The sequence below is a fragment of the Littorina saxatilis genome, linkage group LG6 (assembly GCF_037325665.1).
Source record: "Littorina saxatilis isolate snail1 linkage group LG6, US_GU_Lsax_2.0, whole genome shotgun sequence".
NCBI classification, from domain to species: domain Eukaryota; kingdom Metazoa; phylum Mollusca; class Gastropoda; order Littorinimorpha; family Littorinidae; genus Littorina; species Littorina saxatilis.
Window position 1 is genome coordinate 4,061,351 of NC_090250.1, and position 12,500 is coordinate 4,073,850.

Sequence of the window (12,500 nt, forward strand, 5' to 3'; positions counted from 1 at the left end):
GAATAGTTTCAGAGATATGATATTTCAATTATTTTCCTTCAAGACATACCTGTGACCTTGAAAAAGGTCAAAGGTCACCAAAGCAGACGTCAAAGTGTAGAGGTCACTGGGAGTCACGTTCACATAAAATTTGAGCCCGGTCACTTTTATAGTTTCCGAGAAAAGCCCAACGTTAAGTTGTGTGTTGCCGAACAGAAAAGGCTAGTTATCTCCCTTGTTTTTCTGATAACGTTCGTAAAAGGCTACAGATGTAAATACTTTGATGTAAAGAATAATCCTACAAAGTTTCAATCACATCCGATGAACTTTGTCAAAGATATAAAATGTCTAATTTTTCCTTTGACGCTGACCTGTGACCTTGAAAAAGGTCAAAGGTCAACGAAACCATCGTTAAAGTGTAGAGGTCATTGGAGGTCACGACTAAACAAAATATGAGCCCGATCGCTTTGATAGTTTCCGAGAAAAGTCCAACGTTAAGGTGGTGTCTACGGACGGCCGGCCGGACGGCCGGCCGGACAGCCGGCCGGCCGGACAGACTAACACTGACCGATTACATAGAGTCACATTTTCTCAAGTGACTCAAAAATAAGTAAAGAATGCCACTGGATTCTGAGCTATGAATTGAACACACTAAAGTTCAAGATAACCGTTGGTCCATTCGGTGGAGATTAAGCCAATTAATACCTACGAAAGTCACAGTTTTCAATTGCTTCGTGCGTCTTTGTTTCTTGACCAGTACTCTTGATTTTGGTACTGTTGTGTTCCTAAGACTGACTCTGCACTTTCCTTTGCCATAAGGCTCACTGTGTATAACTGGATCAAACGGGTGCGTTTCGCTAGCGCTACGGGTCATTTGTGCTACGTGTCATTTGTGCTACGTGCCGCTAGCGCTACGTTGATTAGTGCTACACATAATTTGTCGGCTATGAGTTGCTATCATTCGTTCATTATCACTACGTGTCGACAGCTGTTTTGGAGATCGCTAGATACCACTGGAAACGAATGGAAGGAAAAGAACATTATGGAACTTACTTTGATTAAGTGCGCAGTCACTCATGACGTAAGCGTAGACGCTCATCGGACAGACGGAACTGTGTAGATCTAACCAGATTAGTGTCGATGTTTCCCGAGTATTCTCGTATGTCCATTAACTATATATACTGTTCAAAAAAAGAAACGCATAGCTTGTAATATTTGGTTAATTTAGTTATATGGCTACAAGGATATCCACCAAACTGCAGAAAATGTTTATCTGGTCGTCGACCTTTCGTCCATTGCCACAAGTGAGCTCTGCACGTGACGCATGCGTTATCAGTGGCTACAATGTCAAAATTGCTCATTTGGCATGACCACTCGTCATGCTTCAGTGTAATCTCGTGAAACTCGGGGAATATTGAGCTCTCACCATGTCTTCCAAAACCCATAAAAGCGGATTGTTCGCCACAAAGAAATCAGACGACAATTCAGCGACGAAAGATGGCCCGATTGAGCAGAGAAGACCGCCAAATTGCATTGGGTCGTTTACAAGCAGGCCAAAGTCCAAGTGCAATCGCCAGGCACTTCCACGTGTCCCAGAGCACCATCAGTAGACTGTGGGTCAGGTTTCAAGCCACTGGCTCCGTTGCTGACTTGCCACGAGCGGGAAGACCAAGGGCGACAACTGCTGCTCACGACCGCTTCATACGGCTCCGCCACCTCCGGAATCGTTTCCTGTCGGCCTCATCTTCTGTCCAGGCTCTCCCCGGGCCACACCGATTATCGGACCAGACCGTGCGGAACCGCCTGCATGAAGCTGGTTTGAGAGCTCGCAGACCTCACAGAGGAGCTGTCCTCACCCGCCGCCATCGCCAGAACTGAGTGCAGTGGGGCAACCAGCACCTTCGCTGGACCGTCCGGAATCACTGGAGACACGTGTGGTTCAGCGACGAGTCCTACTTCCTGCTCCAGCGACATGATGGTCGGAGGAGGGTCTACCGGAGAGCAAACGAACGTTACGCGCCCAACTGTGTGGATGAGGCACCCGTTCATGGTGGTGGAGGCGTCATGGTGTGGGGGGCGATCAATACCGCTGGAAGGAGCACCCTGGTGCACGTCCAAGGGCGCATAACTGCCCAGCGATACGTGGAGGAAATTCTGCGCCCACACGCCCTTCCTCTTCTGGCTGAGCAGGATGCCATATTCCAGCAGGACAACGCTCGCCCGCACACAGCACGACTCACCACCCAGTTCCTCACCGACCACCATGTCCAGGTGCTTCCCTGGCCATCCATGTCGCCAGACATGAACCCGATAGAACACCTCTGGGATGAATTGGACAGACGTGTGCGCAGGCGAGAAGAAGCGCCGGCAAATCACCGCGATCTATTGCAGGCACTTCAGGAGGAGTGGGACACCATCCCACAGCAAGATATCCGGCATCTGATCCAGTCCATGCCCAGAAGGTGCCGGGCAGTTGTTGCTGCTTAAGGCAGTCACACCCCCTACTGACTTGACAGCCTCGGCACCCAATCGTATTGATTGACTGATTGATTTGAAGATGCAAATGAACTGTGTGTGCATTCAACTGTGTCCATACCAAATTTCAAAGAAATAATCTAAATATTGGATTTTCTGTTAATTTTTTTCGAAAATTAAAACAAATTTGGCAAGTAGCAACTATGCGTTTCTTTTTTTGAACAGTATAAGTCTTGCACTTGTTCTTTCTTACACTGTGCTGAGAGATATTGTCACCGTGGTTCCAGCTGTTAATAAATCTACAGAACCTACACAACTCGTTGTGTCTCCTTTGCGACTGAGAGTGGCGAAAGGAAAAACACGAGAACTGGCGTCGCCGACAGTTACTTCCCTTGTCTATTCGGAGTGACTTCTTACTGCAAAATGACGGAAACAGAGCAGCTGATAACGCTTCTAAGGGAGCAGTTGGAGCAACAGCAACGCCAGCACAAGGAAGATATGGAGCAACAAATGCACCAGATGGAGATGATGATGAAAGTGTTCAGTGGTGCCGCAGCTTCTGCCAGGGAGGAAAGCTACGACGATCCGAGTGCTTCGAATCTACGTTTTCCCATTACTACACAGGCAGCTGCAATCCCATCTTTTGTTGCGTTTGATGCAACATCGGAACTGTGGCCTGACTACTGGTCAAGATTTTGCACGTTTGTGGTCGCCAACTCCGTGCCGGAGCAGCGCAAGGCTCAAGTTTTCTTGACGAATCAGACTGCTACGGTCTACAAACAACTGGCAAATCTGGCTACTCGGCAAAACCCGCCCAAGGACATCAACAGTTTGACAATGGACGAAATTGTCAAATTCATGAAAGAACAGTTCGACCCGAAACTCTTCATGGTGCGAGAACGTTTCAAGTTCTGTAGTGACATGAAACGGAAGCCAGGCGAAACTCTCCAGGAGTTAGGAGCGCGCATACGCCAAGACGCCGCTACCTGTGACTTTCCTTCGATCAAAAACCCACAAGACGAAGCTCTGAGACAGAGATTCATATGTTCTGTCAACAATGAGGCTGTCTTAGAGGCTCTATTCAAGATCAAGGACACAGAGCTGGATTTCGCACGTGCTGTCCAAGTCACGATTGAAACTGAAGACGCAGCGAAGGTTGCCAACGAAACTGTCTACGGTTCCAAGACCATGCCAGTCAACAAGGTCCACCAGAACAAGACTACGGGTCCACGAAAGAACCACAAGCAGTCTAATTCCACAGACAGGAAGTGCTACCGATGTGGAAAGGCCCACAAAGCAACAGACTGCCCCTACAAAGAAGCCAAATGCCGATACTGTGACGTCACAGGACAATGGAAGCTGCAGAAAAAAGCAACATCAGAATCGAGAACGACATTCCCAGGCTTCCGTGAAGAGAGTCACGAAAGCAGAGCTTGTCAAAGCGATCCTCGGTGAAGTTCCCCAATATACTCCTAGGTTGGATGTACCCATAACAATCCAGGACCGACAGTTCACCATGGAACTGGACACCGCAACTACGGGAAATTTTGTTTCTCTTCCGGTCTGGAGACAACTAGGAAAACCGAAGCTGGATGACGTCACACATCGTTACGAGTCTACGTCATCAAAGACATTTATCAAAAAAATGAAAAAAACGTCTGAGGATATCATACCCAGGAACTCTCATGTCAAATTTCATAAAGATCGGTCCAGTAGTTTAGTCTGAATCGCTCTACACACACGCACAGACAGACAGACAGACAGACAGACAGACATACACCACGACCCTCGTCTCGATTCCCCCCTCTATGTTAAAACACTTAGTCAAAACTTGACTAAATGTAAAAAGTAGCAGGATGTGACAAAACTAACAATGATCAAAGCTTAGGGCCTACCAATCGGCAACCAGCTTTTCCCAGTGTATGTGCAAACCCTAACCCTAACTAGCAGGATGTGACAAAACTAACAATGATCAAAGCTTAGGGCCTATCTATCAGCAATCAGCTTTGCCCAGTGTATGTGCAAACCCTAACCCTAACTAGCAGGATGTGACAAAACTAACAATGATCAAAGCTCGGAGCCTATCTATCAGCAATCAGCTTTGCCCAGTGTATGTGCAAACCCTAACCCTAACTAGCAGGATGTGACAAACTAATAATATGATCAAAGCTCGGAGACTATTAATCAGCAATCAGCTTTGCCAAGTGTATGTGCAAACCCTAACTAGCAGGATGTAACAAAACTAACAATGATCAAAGCTTTGGGCCTATCAATCGGCAACCAGCTTTTCCCAGTGTATGTGCAAACCCTAACCCTAACTAGCAGGATGTGACAAAACTAACAATGATCAAAGCTTAGGGCCTATCAATCGGCAACCAGCTTTTCCCAGTGTATGTGCAAACCCTAACCCTAACTAGCAGGATGTGACAAAACTAACAATGATCAAAGCTTTGGGCCTATCAATCGGCAACCAGCTTTTCCCAGTGTATGTGCAAACCCTAACCCTCACTAGCAGGATGTGACAAAACTAACAATGATCAAAGCTTTGGGCCTATCAATCGGCAACCAGCTTTTCCCAGTGTATGTGCAAACCCTAACTCTCACTAGCAGGATGTGACAAAACTAACAATGATCAAAGCTTTGGGCCTATCAATCGGCAACCAGCTTTTCCCAGTGTATGTGCAAACCCTAACCCTAACTAGCAGGATGTGACAAAACTAACAATGATCAAAGCTTTGGGCCTATCAATCGGCAACCAGCTTTTCCCAGTGTATGTGCAAACCCTAACCCTAACTAGCAGGATGTGACAAAACTAACAATGATCAAAGCTTTGGGCCTATCAATCGGCAACCAGCTTTTCCCAGTGTATGTGCAAACCCTAACCCTCACTAGCAGGATGTGACAAAACTAACAATGATCAAAGCTTTGGGCCTATCAATCGGCAACCAGCTTTTCCCAGTGTATGTGCAAACCCTAACCCTCACTAGCAGGATGTGACAAAACTAACAATGATCAAAGCTTTGGGCCTATCAATCGGCAACCAGCTTTTCCCAGTGTATGTGCAAACCCTAACTAGCAGGATGTAACAAAACTAACAATGATCAAAGCTTAGGGCCTATTAATCAGCAATCAGCTTTGCCCAGTGTATGTGCAAACCCTAACCCTAACCATAGACCATTTATCCTGGACCGCCAACTAGCTCTCTTTCCGCTCTTTCTCTCTATTACGAGGTAGCGGCCCCTCGCATTTAGGAACGAAGAGAGGTACAGAAAAGCGTGCTATCCTTCTCAGCGCAACTACTACCCCGCCCTTCTTGGCCTTTGAGAAATCAGGGGGATGTCATATCCGGTGTCGATTGTAAACATGGACGAAGTTGCCGAGGTAAGTTCTGAAAATGCTAAAATAAACTCAGCTAAAGTGCACATGGAACATGTTTTTCGATGAGTTTTGTTAAGTTTAAGTTTGGAGTTTTGGAAAATCCAGTTCATTGTCACCTCCCATTGTCACAAATAACTGGAGCGTGCTTTCTTTTTACTGTCTTTCAAACCGGACGCTAAGCGCCCCTGTGAAAGTCGAGCGTCGTAACCTCGAAGGGTCACGTGACGAGTTGGCGGTCCAGGCTATTTGGTCTATGCCCTAACTAGCAAGATGTGACAAAACGAACAATGATCAAAGCTTAGGGCCTACCAATCGGCAATCAGCTTTTCCCAGTGTATGTGCAAACCCTAACCCTAACTAGCAGGATGTGACAAAACGAACAGTGATCAAAGCTTAGGGCCTATCAATCGGCAATCAGCTTTTCCCAGTGTATGTGCAAACCCTAACTAGCAGGATGTGACAAAACAAACAATGATCAAAGCTGGGGGCCTACCAATCGGCAACCAGCTTTTCCCAGTGTATGTGTGCAAACCCTAACCCTATCTAGCAGGATGTGACAAAATGAACAATGATCAAAGCTTAGGGCCTACCAATCGGCAACCAGCTTTTCCCAGTGTATGTGTGCAAACCCTAACCCTAACTAGCAGGATGTGACAAAACGAACAATCATCAAAGCTGGGGGCCTACCAATCAGCAACCAGCTTTGCCCAGTGTATGTTCATATTCTTCTTCTTGGTTTAAACAATGTTTTATTAAATCAAACATGGTACAACAATACAACGATAAACAATAGGGACACGAACTCAAGCGAACGCTTATATTACGCGCCCTACGTAGTTACAAATTAACAAAAATGTGATGTCGGACAAACATTACTTATAAACTATGGAACTATCTAGGTCAACAGCATAGTTGAAGCAAACCAAAAAGAACAGGAAAAAGCTAGCAGGGGGAGGGTGGAGGTGGGACGAAAGAATGGTAGGTCAGGGACGTAGCACACCTAATAAAAGTGGTAGGGCGGAAAAAAATGGAAGACAAAATGCTGAGACAGCTAAGGAAATATGGGGCTTACACTACCGCCCCCCCCCCTTCCCGTCCCCTTGTAATGGTCTAAAAAAGAAAGAAAACATGATGCGATTTCGTGCCTTCTGAGCTCAGTTCCATCTAATCATCTTTCCATCCTCCACCAAACAACGGGCTGGTGAATGTATCAGTGATTATCAATCGACTTACATTTATATCTAAATTCCGATACGTTGAATGTGATGAGCACTTACTTCAAATGACTTTCGTCTTCATTATTGTCTAGTGTGTTAAAAAGCAAGGATTGACAAACTGGTTTACTTCTAAACAAGCAATTTATTGATCCGTCCAGCCATCAACATTGGCAGCCTGAGTGATGACTGAAAAATAGAGGGATTTGTCAGAATATTTTTAGCGCGTTTTCGATCCATCACAACCAGGATGCACACTTGTGTCCATTGTTCAATTCTCTCTCTACATGTTGTTTCATGTGACACTGTTAACCCCACAAGTTACTGTGTTACTCAATTGTTATGGCGTACTTACGGTTGACACACAATCACTCACCCCTCAGTCTGACCCCAGCTTCACACACAGAATATACAAAACATTTCTTACCTCCATTGTTTCTCATGGGAGCAGACGGACGAAGAAGCAATTTTCACTAAATTGGCGCCAATACTTTTATGGCCTGACGGAACTCGTCACGTGTGACGTTCTCGTCAAAATAAGACGTCATCCTATTCCAGCAGTTGACCAAGACTAACACACAAAAACAAAAAAAAACCAAAAAACCGACCTTATGCCATCGCGTGAATACTACGTGGGGTGTTCTGTTGGTAGATCTCTCTCTCTCTCTCTCTCTCTCTCTCTCTCTCTCTCTCTCTCTCTCTCTCTCTCTCTCTCTCTCTTTTTTTTTTTTACGGAAAAAGTGGTCGGGCGGTCGCCCTACATGCCCTACCGGGTGCTACGTCCCTGTAGGTACATATGAAAGATGAAGGTGGTTAGCGCATACAAAAAGAATATACATAGTACATTGTAAACTGTAATCCAGTGGCAAATAAGCAGTAGTTCGCTGAATATATAATTGGAAAATGTATATAAAATAAGGGTTGTTGGCATGGATATGCGTACTGAGTCAAATTAACAAAAACGATCAGATTTACAGATAAACGATTGGACACTTTCAAAAATAAGCTTGTTGGTGCGAAGAGAAAGGGTTTCGCTACCATTTAACAATATTTCAACATGTCTGTAATGTACAGGTAGTGCATTTATTGTAGATAGGCGAGCGTCTACGTACAGAGGGCAATGTGTCAAGTAATGGTCAGCTGTTTCATGCAGGTAGCCGCAAGCGCACTGCGGATTTTCCTGTAAGTGGCGTTTGCACAGGTCAGAATTCAAGTTACTCATGTTTAGGCGCATTCTGCAGTGATGAATCTCTTCCAGTCGTTTACCACAGTAGTAATAGGCAGGTACGTTATAATCAGGAATAGTTAGATAGTGCTTGAATTCGCTCATTGAGTTAGTTGTTTTGATGTTGTCTGGCAAGTTGTTCCAAATGCTTACAATCGTTGTCCTCGGAAACACGAATCCAAAGCCGCGATGGTTCGACTGACACATCAAACAATCAGCCTGATTGGCTTTTACTGTGGCAATCCACGTTTCACCTGAAAGCTCAAACTCATTCACCACCTCTAGTTATTGCATGGGGAACATGAGATTTATTTCCCGGCTGTGTATGAATGAAAACTCGTGAAAATGATAACAATGATTGTCATCATTTTCACGAGTTTTCATTCACAAGCACCTGGGAAATAAATCTCATGTTCCCCGGGGAATAAATCCCCGGTTACCATAGTTGCAGGAAGCCCTATTACATGGATAATCAAAAGCAAACCCAATAGAAACGCTCGAGGATTCTTCGGCTCTTTTCATTTGCGTTTCCTCAGACCTAAACACTGCTTTGCAAAGTTCCAAAAACCAACTGGCAAACTGGCAAAAGTAAACAAAAAACAAAACTACTTCAATAAATTCGTCACAAACAAATGAAACCTACCGATATGTTATGTCTTCTTACAAAGTCATGGAGTGCGTGTATCTGTGTTTCGATACACAGACGTTCGGAGAAACACGAACGTTCAAGTAAAACGACACCTGACACACACATTTTGACCTGTGCACAAGACGTTGTATCGATTAACGAAGCACAAATAAGAAACAATAACAAAAGCAAAGAAATTAGCAACAAGATATGCAAACATCTAACAAAGCCGAGCAAGCAGAATGACAGGTCTGATGAAAAACAAAGAGGTACCGAGTCGGAAACAAGATCGCGATTCTTTCCTTCGCTGCACGACGCAAATCTTCTGTGACCTTTCACCAAACGTAGCTTCCACATTCGATCACTCAGCTTAATATTTACAACAGAAAGCCGAGAGGGTGGAATACCGAGATGAACCTACATCCTCAAACCTGACATATTCATCCTAACATTTAATGAACTCAAAAACACAGAAAGTTGCTTTCACACGCCAGCTTTGATTGCCAGTGGTTATCAAACCGGGACTCGTGTGGTTATCAGCACGGAACCCGTGTTTCAAAGCATGGCTCCCTGGGTTGATTGTGCACTTATTTTCTCATTACCAAAATGATGACAAAAACGATGTTTGGTGGTTTGTTGACAGGCCAGCTTTTTTGTCGGTCCTCGGGGGGCATATCGACTTTTGTTTCATATTTATTGACGCGGCCTTCGGCCTTGGTCAATAAATATGAAACAAAAGACGATATGCTCCCCCTCGGACAGACAAAAAAGCTGGTCTGTCAACAACCCATCAAACATCTTATAATGTCCGCGTTCTCTCCGCTTCCCCTCTTGTTCACTTTGTCAGCAGTGTGAAGACCGTATGATGACGTCACGAGCTACAGGACCATGATACATGTTGACCGTCCTCCTATGATGCAGTGAATCAGGTGACGTCATGCAGCTCCGGGAGCGTGGTTTGGAGTTGCCCTGTAAAAACGTTATCGCACAAAGCTTAGCCAGACATTCTAGTCGAGTTTCTTTGCAAATAATGACCATAAGAAGAATATTTCTATTACAAAAATCCTTCTACCTTTCTCTGCACTGAATGGTTCTTAGCGACTAGTGAAGCTATGTATAACCTACTGATAACACTCTGCTTCCCTTTTCCTTGATACACACCATGGCATAATTATACTACTCCCCCTTCCCCCAAAAAATACACACACAAAAACACAACAACAACACACACACACGCAAATACCCACACAAACACATGTAATAAAAGACGGGTTCTATTATGAAGTATACAATTCATGCTGAAACCGTAGTCTGCTTTCCACTTACTCAGAGATATGACGCAGAAGCGCCAACGTCTTGAGACACGGCAATGGCTTTCTTGGACCCGACCAGCCAGCATGTTGGTGTCACTTTGATCGTCTCATGGTGATCATCTTCACATCATGGTGCACAGGTCCCATTCACTCTTGACTGTATGGGCTTGGCAGTGAACGTCGACATGATTCCCCCTGTTGATGAAAACGGGAAACAATCAAAAATACAAACATCCTTACATGCACCATACTGCCGTCTATGCCTGCCGCGAGGTGAATCAGTGTTTTGCCTGCCGCGAGGTGAATCAGTGTTTTGCCTGCCGCGAGGTGAATCAGTGTTTTGCCTGCCGCGAGGTGAATCAGTGTTTTGCCTGCAGTCATGACGATCCATCAGTTCATATCCAAAGTAGTGAAGAATATCACACACAGCCTCAAAAATCCGTACTGAAATAAGGCAAAACAACCAAGTCATATAAACCAGAAAGGATGATGAATATACACGCACACACAGACAGACAGACAGACAGACAAACAGACAGACAGACAGACAGACAGACAGACAGACAGACAGACAGACACACACACACACACACACACACACACACACACACACACACACACAAACAAGTTCACATACTCGCTTCTACATTCAAAAGCAATACAAAGAGAGAGAACAGGTTTTTTTTTCAATCTTAAGTATCACTAGTGTTTAGAATGAGCAGAGTATGATGAATAGCTTAACAATGAAGGTAAGATCCAAACTCGCCTCCCTTGACGGTAAAAGCAAGACCTGTGATGATTGAAAAACGGCTCAGCACGGGAAGGAAAGTAACATCTCGTTGTTTCTGGGGACACAGTTGCCATGACAACGTAAACGAAACAAATATGGATTAACATAACGATTTGTTTTATCATTATCTAATTATCTAATTTTTGATAGCTCTCTTCAGTCCGTAGCCTGACTAAAACACATGGATATATAGAAAACAAAGAGCGTTGTTTTACGCATCTGTGTGTGTGTGTGTGTGTGTGTGTGTGTGTGTGTGTGTGTGTGTGTGTGTGTGTGTGTGTGTGTTACACTCTCCAAACTAATCGTTTACGCATCAGTGTGTGTGTGTGTGTGTGACAAACTAATCGTTTACGCATCAGTGTGTGTGTGTGTGTGTGTGTTACACTCTACAAGGATGTTGCGCGAGAAAGACAGGAAGGGTGCCGTTTATCTAAGGGGAATCATCCAATTGCGGTGAGCTTTCTCTTTTCAACTATAAGGGTTGTTCCCCTTGGATTGGATCCTACACGCTCGAAGAGCAAGTTGTAGGATCTAACACGCACACCACACACCAACTTTTGACAGGCGAAGAAAGGAATGGTGTTCTAAAAAAAAAAAAGAGTCATTTTTGTAAAACTTCCTTCCCATGTCTGTTAGATCAAGAAGAGACATCTTGGATTGTTTTGCTGCTGTCCTATCTCATTCAGGAGCCGTCGCCCTCGTGACCGCGCATTATCACAGAACCTCTCAGCTGCATAGTTGAGACAGAGGTGAAATGAATGAGGCAACGGCTCGGCAACACTATACCATCCCGGTAGCTGTTGCCACGGTCCTCTAGGGTACAAGTGCTTCTGAGACTACTTCGCAAAGCTCACAAGTTCTGAATGAAGCGAGCCAGGCTGCAACATTACACCCCTATACTTGTCACAGTCCGCCAGGGTACAAATGCTTCTGGGACTACTACATAAAGCTCACAAGTTCTGAGCGAGGCGAGCCAGGCTGCAACTTTCATCCCGTACTGCTCTCGCCAATCAGAGAGAGAGAGAGAGAGAGAGAGAGAGAGAAGATCAAGAACAAGAACAATAATTTAATCCGCCATATAACATACATGGCATTGGTATTTGTCCTGGTGTGGAAACAATTATACATCCATACACTCCTTGCATATATATACGATACAATCATATCACACAAAATATTACAAATAGAAATGACTTTCATCTCTAAAAATCCAGCAGAGACACAAGTTCTCTCTTGGCTCTGACCCAGCCTGCAAGCTTCGTACCGAGGCCTTCTTCGAGTGCCTCTCCTCCCCTACAGTCACTCCCACTTGAGACCTAGCTGTGCGGGTCCCAGGAGCTCTGCCAGTGTGACCGCTCATTGTGGCGACAGCGCTGAGCTGTACAGGCAGGGCCACACTGCAACACTTCATACAGCTCTGCCTCGCCGGGTCCTCCACACCCAGCACAATCAGAGAAATGACTTCATTTCGCGCAGCCCTGATCAAGTGCCTACAACA